This window comes from Dipodomys spectabilis, unplaced genomic scaffold (assembly GCF_019054845.1).
Source record: "Dipodomys spectabilis isolate Male_0828 unplaced genomic scaffold, ASM1905484v1 ptg000054l, whole genome shotgun sequence".
Lineage (NCBI taxonomy): Eukaryota > Metazoa > Chordata > Mammalia > Rodentia > Heteromyidae > Dipodomys > Dipodomys spectabilis.
In genome coordinates, this window is record NW_024870731.1 from 21573274 (window position 1) to 21583395 (window position 10122).

A 10122-nucleotide genomic window follows, 5' to 3' on the forward strand; every position below is an offset into this window, starting at 1 on the left:
TGAAGACTTGAGAGATCATAACCAAAGCTGTATATTCCACTAAACCTGAAATATTTACTCTGATCCTTTATAGAAAAGAAATATTGACCTTTATTCTTGAAACACACACATACACACACACACACACACACACACACACACACACACACACACACACACACACACACAATACTGGGCTGGAGGGTCAGCGTGGCTCAGCAATAGAGTACTTGCTGAACAACTAGAGGGGCCCGTGTTCATATAATTCATATATTATTTCCACAAATTCTATCATCTCATTTGATGTGACTCCTCAGGTATTGGCAGTGAATCAAATTACAAAGGCAAAGTAAATACCTTTTGAAATTTCCATCTTCCTTCTGTTTTAACTGGGTAGATATACCAATTTTTACAGGGACAAGCCACTTGCTTGAGTAGAGAGTTGGTTGGAAGAAACACTAATAATGTGATGTCCATGCTCACGAAACAGCTTACCTTTATTGAGTGCTTAACCTGATTGTGGCGAATAGTCAAACTTTGTTCTTAAAGTAGAGTGAAAATGTTGAAAGGGAGAGGGAGGAGAAGGGATAAAGTGGTTTGATGTTCATCTCTCATCCTTGAAAAGTGCCTTCTGTGGTATGAGCGGGCTCTTATTTGCTAGGCCAAATAACACTTCCTACCTATAAAAACAAGGTCCATGTCCTAGTCCCCAGAACCTATGTCACCTTCCTAGGCAAAAGGCACTTTACAAACCTGGTAACAGTTATGGACACCCCAGGATATCTGTTTGGGAGGATCCATCTGATCAGATACACTGAAAGGCAGCAAGAAAACTGGTTATAGCTGAGTTAGAATCCACAAAGACAGGAGTGAGTTGGAACCTGGGCTGTTACTGGCTTTAAAATGTAGGAAAAGTCCCGGTTGCAGGTGACTCACATCTGTTCCCACCTGTAATCCTAGCTACTCAGGAGGCTGAGATCTGAAGATCACAGTTAGAAGCCAGGAGCATCTTCTCTGTGGGAGACAGATTTTTTCACAAGATCAATGGCAGGAAACCATTCAGCAGATCACAGAATGATTTAAAGACAGCAGATTATAATGACCCATGGACGCAGCTCCTTTAACTCCCCATCCAATGAGCTGCGCTGATGCATCACAGGAATTTAAAAATCTTGTAAGAATTTTTTTAGTTTAAAAATTTTTACTTATTTATTTTTGACCACACTTGGTTCAAAATAGTGTGGAATAAATATGCAAATAAGGTGGGCTTACTAAAGCTATCTATTATTATCATAATGCCCCAACTCAGTAGCTAACACACACACACACACACACACACACACACACACACACACACACACACACACACACACGCGCGCGCACATTATCTTACAGTTCTGCAGATCAGAAGCAGAATGCAGGTCTGGAGGCTAAAACCAAGGTTGTTTTTTTTAATGTTTTTTATTGTAAAAATACTGTACAGAGGGGTTACAGTTACATGAGTAAGGTAATGAGTATATTTCCTATCGAGCATTGTTACCTCCTCTTTTGTTTTCCCCCTACAATCCCTTCCCTCCCCACCACCCCAACTCCTCTCTTCCCTGCCCCAAGTTGTAAAGTTCATTTTCAACATGGTCTTGTACATCTCATTGTTGCAATGGGCAACCTGTATCCTTATTTAAGCATTTTCTTATTTCCCTTCCCTTCCCCAAATTAGAAAAATATATATACAAGATGCAGGGCACTGGAATCAGTAGATGAATGGATGAAGAAAATATGGTGTGTGTGTGTGTGTGTGTGTATATACGCACATATTATATATATACAATATATTATATATATAATGAAATTCTATGCATCCATCAGAAAGAATGACATTGTGCCGTTTGTTAAGAAATGGAAAGACTTGGAAAAAGTTATATTAAGTGAAGTAAGCCAGGCCAAAAGAAACATAGATCCCATGGTTTCCCTTATTTACAATAACTAGTATATGTCTAGGACAAGCAGAATGGGTCAAAAGCTATGTACATATGACCATATAAGATGATGCTAAGCAAAATGAGCCCCAAGATAGGGACACAGTGGTTTTTTCTTTCTTGCTGTTGTTTTTAACATATTTATAATGTACTATGTGATTTTTTTGTTTCTTTGGTATGTTCCTCCCCCACGGTATAACCCCTGTTCTTAAAACCAAGCTTGCTGGCAGAGCTGTCTTTGTGGAGACCATAGGGGAGATTGTTCCTTCTTCTTTCAAGTTGTTGAGTGAGTTTGTTTCTTTAGTTTGAGTGCCCACATCAAGGGCTTCCTGCTGAGGGCCATTCTCAGATGCTAGAGGCCCTCTTTCTACATCTTTTTCTTTTCTTTTCTTTTTTTGGTCCTAAGGCTTTAACTTGGGGCCTAGGTGCTGTCCCTGAGCTCTTTTTGCTCAAGGCTAACATTCTACTGCCCCTTTGAGCCACAGGGCCACTTCTGGTTTTTGAGTGACTAATTGGAGATGAGTCTCACGGGAGTGGGGAGAGTGACTGCCCCCCAGACTGCCTCCAGACCTGCATTCCACGTCTGACCTGCAGAACTGTAAGATAATATGTGTGTGTGTTAGCTACTGAGTTGGGGCGTTATGATAATAGATAGCTTTAGTAAGCCCACCTTATTTGCATATTTATTCCACACCATTTTGAACCAAGCGTGGTCAAAAATAAATAAGTAAAAGTTTTTAAACTAAAAAAATTCTTACAAGATTTTTAAATTCCTGTGATGCATCAGCGCAGCTCTTTGGACAGGGAGTGAAAGGAGCTATGTCCATGGGTCATTATAATCTGCTGTCTTTAAATCATTGGATCTGCTGAATAGTTTCCTGCCATTGATCTTATGAAAAATCTGTCTCCCACAAAGAAGATGCTACCCCCAAAGCAAAGTAAATGTGGATGTGCTTAAGTGAGAATTCGAGATCTGCCGAAAGGCAGCATTATGGGAAGAATGAATCATGCATTTCCAGTATGGTCCTCAGCTCTAGGCTTCCTGAGCATTTGTGTTTTTTCTTCTACAAGGTCTCCTCAGAACCATAGACCTATGCAGAATCTTCTATAGTATATCTGATAAGTAAGAATGTGCTGTTTAGGAGGTGGTCAGGTTGGAGGGAAAAGATGATGGGCGCTCCAAGGCCCTGGGGAAGAGAGGGGGAAACCCTTATCTGCATTAACTAATCTTGGGAAGATATTGTTGAGTCTTGAGAAATATTCCCTATCAGCAAAATTTCCTACTTTATCTCTCCCTAACCCCTCAAACAAGAGCCAGGGAGAAAACTGAAGAGTGCTACAGTCTGGGGTCTGGCTGTCACAATACATGGAAGGAGAGAATCATTCCAAGGACTCAGAGCTTTTGACCTGTTGACATCAAATGTTTCTACTATAGTAACAATATACCAGGTTGGACTAGGTAGAGGGCTGTTTTGCCCTATCCAGGCATCTCCATTTCATAAAGGTATAGTTCCAGTCACAAATGGTCCAAGTGTATCTTCTGCTTGGTCCCCAAATTCTGAAGCCATGCTGGAGGAAGAGAATGATGGAGAGCCCAAAGGAGGTTTGTTTGTGGCTTCAGATTCTGTTCTCCCCTCCTCTCTAGTCCTTCAACGATTCTTGAGTCATTCCCTTTGTTTCTTCTCTGCCTTGTATTTATCATATGGTGTTCCTTTTGCAAAACAGGAATCAACAGATTGCTTAATTTATGAGGATATATACTATAATAGTAAATCCTTTTTCCTAAAATATATTCTTAAGTATTACCTCACCCTGTACTTTAATTGAATTGGATGGAGACAGCACATTGCAATGGGTAAGGTTAACGACCCAATGATTTACAAGACAAGGCACATTTACTAGCAAATAGATTTTAGTAATTGTTCCGCTCCACAGTGAGAATAACGAACAGTTTGTACATTGATTCTCCATGTCCTGGAGCTGGGCTTTACCCAGAGAAGACAGGGGCCCTGGGTACTGTACAGACCACAGAGATCCGGCTCAGGATCGATGACATTAGCACACCTGTACGCTCTTGTTGCTAAGAGTAATTTGCCTGCAGAAAGCAAGTCCTCAGGTTTCCTCAGGTGGAATTAATGTTTTCAAGGAGAAGATGGCTCACATGCTGCAGGTGCTACCATTTATTTTTTAAAAAGATAAAAATCTAAGGTGCTTATTTTTCCTCAGATTTATTGAGGTAGGATTGTGTATATTTAAGCTTTATAATATGATGTTTTGGTATATGTTGTTCTGGTCTACATTGTGAAGTGATCATCACAATCAAGCTAATTAATATGTCCATCATCTCTCCCTGGTATTTTGTGTGTGTGTATATGTGTGTGTGTGTGTGTGTGTGTGTGTGTGAACAACACTTGAGATCTATTCTCAGTGTCACGTGTACATTATGATTGACTATAGTCATCATATTCTACATTATGTCTCCAGCATTAATTCATCTTATAACTGGAAATTTCCACCCTTTATATTTTATCTGACACATATTTAGGGGGTACCACGTGATGTTTTGACACATGTATGCATTGTGTAATGTTGAAATCTCGATAAGCATATTTGTCTCCTCAAACATTTATCATTTCTTTGGGGTAAAAGTATTTAATATCCTTTTTTTGCTAGCTGTTTTGAAATATACAGTACATTATCTATAATGATATCATTCAGTAGAATGCCAGAACTTATTTCGCCTATCTGTGAAAGTTTGTAGCTATTAATCAACAGCTCCTCTAAGCCCTGTACCAGTAGCTTGCAACTGTAATGTTAGCTACTTGAGAGAAGAAGGATTGTGGTTTGAGGCTAACCCAAGTATATATTGTGAGACCCCTTCTCAACCACTAGATGAGCACAATGGTATGTGCCTCTCAACCTAGCTACCTGAGAGGCTGAGATGTCGAGAAACAGAGTTTCATTCTAGCCAAGGTGGAAAAGTCCATGGGAATCCATCTCAAAGTAAGAAGGTGGGCATGATGGCATGTATCTGTCAGCCTATAACAGGAAATGTAAAATAGGCAAATCTTAGTCCAACATGGTCCTGGGCAAACAGTGAGAACCTATCTCAAGAGTAATCAGTGCAAAAAATGGCTGGACTTGTGGCTTAGTAGTGGAGCATCTGCCTAGCAAATGCAAAGCCCTGAGTTTAAACCCAAATAAAAAGTAAAATAAATAAATCTCCTTGCCCCCACTTCCATCCCTCTGTAACTATAATTTTGCTCTCGGCTCCTGTGACTTCTTCATCTTCTTACGTGAATTTATTTGAGTTGACATCATGTCCTCCAAGTTCAGCCATGTTGTTACAAACAGCAGAAATTCCCTATTAAGACCGAATGATTCTATCTTGTATATTCACCCCCTTCTGACTTAAGATAGTTTCTATATCTTAGCTGTAGTGTTGCAATGAACATGAAAGTGGAAATATCAATATAGGTTGACTTTTCCTAACCTAAAAAAGCTGAACTATGCCTGATACTGTAACTATATCCAGTGGAGAGTTAGGTATTTTAATGGAAAGGGATATATAAAACATTTGTGTTTGGGCCCAGAAAGTGGGTCCTAGTTATTAGGTTCATTAAATGTGACCTCTTACTGCCTTGACTGAGTGTGGGCTGAAAACTGCAGAATAGTCTGTGGAAACTACCCACACAGCTCAGTAAATCTGTGCCTTTTTATTTATTGTATACTTCCAAGAATAGTAGATGTCCTTCCCAGGACATCTCCAGCTACCTACCACTCATCAACCCTGATAATAGCTGAAATGAGGAAAGCACAAGATGTCTGATTGAAGGACAGTGGAGGAGTCTGGGGAAACTGAGTTCCCCAGGGCTCATGTGCTCAGTGCTCATGTGGGAATGAGGGTCTCCTTCCTGTAAGACTGTGTGTCCTTGAAGAAAGTGGCAGAGATGAATCAAGACACACGCACAGCAAAGCCTTATTCTTCCAAGGGTTATATATAATATATACACATATATGTATCTAATATATATTATATTTATTGAGGTAAGATTATGTATATTTAGGATATATAATGTGATGTTTTGATATATAACATACTTATATATGTGTGTGTATATATTTTGCATATTATATATAAATAATAGCTATATAGGTAGGCAGATAGGCAGATGACTCTGGAGACTGCATAAGATAGGATACAAGAAAGATAGGAAATGAACCAAGTTGTAGAGCAAAGCTCAGCAGGACATTGTCTCATTGAGAAATATCATTAAACATCAAATAAAAGGCAGCTTTTCTGACATTATGGTTAACACGATGAATTATGCTTTTTTATTTAACATTCTCTAAAAATGTTAAAATATCAGACTTTAAAGTCAGGATATACTATGTCTTTTTACAGTTTAAATCAGAGGATAACAAGCACCTGTGGCCGGCCTCCCAGTTGAAGAACTAGAACAGGATGGTGCCCTCTCCCTGTTCCTTACTGACCCATGGCTCTTTCCCTCACAGTCAGCACTTGAGTTGTGAGTGAACTTTTCTTTTTGTTTGTGTGGTTTTTCATTTTTTTTTATTGGTACCAGCATTTGCACTCAGAGCACTTAGACAGATGCTTTGTGACTGAGATATACCTCCAACTCTATCTTTCTTTCTTGTATTACTTCTGCCTCAGTTGGCCTGAGTGTCTTGATCCTCCTGCTTCCCACTCTTAAGTACCTGGAATTATAGACAGCTCCCACCACTCCCAGCTGCTGCTTTTTAATGATTCTGGATAGATTTCATCATATAAATATACCACAGCTGGCTTAACCATTCTATAGTTAGTGGAAACTTGGGTCATTCCCAGATTCTGGTATGGCAGATGGCACTGCTAAAAGCATCTCTGTACATGTTTCACAGCACACAGGAGCTAGAGTGCTCTCAGGCAGATAGCTAGATGTGGGCCTGCCAGTTCACAAGCTCTACACATGTTCAGCTTGATAGCTCAATGCCAAATTGTTTTCTAAAGTGCTTCTACCAATTGTTACTCCCTCTGGCAGTAAACAAGAGTTCCCAATGCTGCAAGCTCTGGCCAACGGTAAATACAGAGTTCTTTTGTTTTGCTTATCTGATGATACAAAAGGACACTTTGATACAATTTGAGTTTGTAAATAGTTTAGGTGGCCTGTGATATGGAACGCCTTCTCATTTGGTTTATGTTTCTTCTATGGAGCACCTTTTTCATGACTTTTTTCCATTTTTTTTCTGTTCTATTGTTGGTCATTAATTTAGAGGAATTGTAGCTATAGTCTATGTTAATGTGCACCAGATACACTACAAGGCACATTAGTGGTTTAATTTTTTTTAAGTAGCCTTTTTTTTTTTTGTCAGTTGTGGGGCCTGAACTCTGGGCCTGGGCCCTGTCCTTTAGCTCTTCAGCTCAAGGCTAGCATTTTACTGCTTGAGCCACAGCGCCACTTCGGGCTTTTTCTGCTTTTGTGGTTCTGAGGAATGGAACCCAGGGCCTCATGCATGCAAGGCAAGCACTCTACCACCGAGCCACCTTCCCAGCCCTTTAAAAAGTAGCCATATTAAGAAAGCAAAATGAGGGGCTGGGAAGGTGGCTCGGTGGTAGAGGGCTTGCCCAGCATGCATGAGGCTCTGGGTTCAATTCCTCAGTACCACATAAACAATAAATAAAATTAATATTTAAAAAAGAAAGCAAAATAAGTCAGGTGTTGTGGCCCATACCTATAATCCCAGCACTTGGAAGGCTAAGGCAGGAGAATTGTGAGTTTGAGGTCAGTCTGGAATATATAGTGAGTACCAGTCCAGTCCAGGGTACCTGGTGAGATCCTGACTCAAAACAAGCAAAGCAGAAAAATAAAACAGACACATACCTACAAATACAAGACAAGAAAGTAAATGAAACTGGTAATAATTGTTTTTAATCTCTTCATTTGTTGAAATTTATCTAATTTATCTAGGTGTACCTATAATGTATCAATATAAAAATTATTAAGGAAGTCTTTTAACTGTGGTATGTATTTTATATTCATGGTAGAACTTGATTTGTGATGGCCTCATTTCAACTGCTCAGCTGCATAAGTTTTCTTCTGGCTATATTATTGCTCAGTCTGTGTGGAGACTTCTCAGCCTGTGTGGAGACTTCTCTTTTGACTATATTTTCTTCCAATCTATAGTTTATGTTTTCACTCTGTGTGTGTGGCGGGGGGTTCAAGTCTCAGTAGTTTCTCATTTGGTTATGTTTGGAGTGTTAAGTAACCTTGAGGAGCAAGTAATTCTGCACATTGGAACTATCTGGACGGGAGCTCTAAACAAATCTATCAGGGTACCTGATAGGCTAGGTGCTTAACCATCAGGGAAGATGATGACTTCAAGGTGAGAAAGAGAGTGGAATGACCAGGTAAAATATGAAACAGCATTTTTGGTTTTGTAAAAGTCTACATGGTTGGTCAGGCTGGCCTTTAACTGGCTCAAGATACACTTCTAACTCAGCCTCCCAAGTACTTGGGATTACAGGCATGTGCCATTATGTCCAGTTTATCAGTTAAATTTGAACCTGAGGGGAGAGAAAAAGCAATTTTAAAACCTAAGTATGTCCCAAATATTGCATCAAGGAGATACTTACACTACCCAGTGTTCATTTATCTGCATTTCAAATGTAATTAGGCATCCTGTGCTTTCTTTTGCTGAAACCGGCAGCCTGAGATAAGGCCATTGGTATTATTTCTTCAAATTGAAACTGCCATGGTATGTTTGTGAACAAAGTATTCTTCTGATGGCATGCTATCTAACTTCTTCTTTTGGCAAATATATTCATCAAGATCCAGAAGCTTAGAGTGGTTTGGAAGTGAATGATTCTTGACACTGTGTTCTTTCTAACACTTCTGAACCTGGAGAAATACACAGAGAACTTTTCTTTTTTTCATGGTAATCCAGGAGAAGTAAGGGCCTTTACCACATTGACCTCCAGCCCCCCACATTTATTGTTTGGTAATTATATATACGTTTTGTGGCAGGCCCTGGCTACCAGATGAGTACCTGGGCATCCACGAAGTTCTAAAATGCTCGAGAACCTTAAAAAGTAACATTCTGGACCAGAGCTGAAGGTCATAAGGACAAATGGCTGGTGTCTGAGAGGCTCTATTGAAATGGAAGTCATGTCAAAGCCTTCAGTTACTATGGTGATGTGGACTAGAGAAGCAGATAAAGGCACAGAGATCTTCAGATTAAAGAATAGAATTTTTTTTTAAAAAATGATGAAGAGAAAAAAGAGAGTAAGTGATGAGAATGCTATTGCCATTCCTGGCATCTGGAGGGGCTGAAGGGCATAAATGCAGAGAAGAAGAAAGGGCCCATTGGGAGACGCAAGTGGTGTAACAAGACTTCATATCAGAATATGTTTTCTAAAATGAGGACTCTTAGGCTGAGAAAGGGCTCCCACGGGCCTCTTAGATTGATGAAGAGTCCCCTTGCTGGAGTCATTTAAAACAGGAACAGAATAAAGCAATTGAAAGGGAACTGCAGGGATATCTTTTGGGACAGACTTGATAATCTGGTGGGTCTTTTCCTTCTCTCAATGCCTGTGAGTCACTGATTCATTTGAAAGCATGATGGTTAAAACTCTCAGGGAGCTAAAACTTGAGATAATTGAAAGACATTGTTATCCAAGTGAAGCATAGTCTGGAAATATGTGTGTCTGTGTCTGTGTATGTCTGTTTGTGTGTCTGTGTGCATACACGTACAATTGTGTGGGTTTAATCTAAGCTAAATTGGGCAATGAGTTTTAAACTTCTTATGAGCCAAAGCTTTGTTTCAAACTTGATAAGCTGTTGTTATTTCCTAACTTGTAGTTTCAAATTATTTTTACGTGACACTTGGATGATTATGTCTATTTGACTGCATTTTTCTAACTAAATAGTCTTTTCAGGAAATAGATCTCCTGGCTTACTCCAAAGCTCTAAATAAACATTCCAAGTATCTGCACACTATAAAAACACCTCCACTATGGTGCTGATATAAGGCATGAAAATTGCCCTCCTGGTGCTAGACGCCAAGCCTGGATGACCTTCCCAATTTTTCTGCTGCAAATCAGAAAAACAAACCCCAGCTGTTCCTGGAGAAGCATCAGGCTTTGGCCCACATTAGATAAATGTTCTTG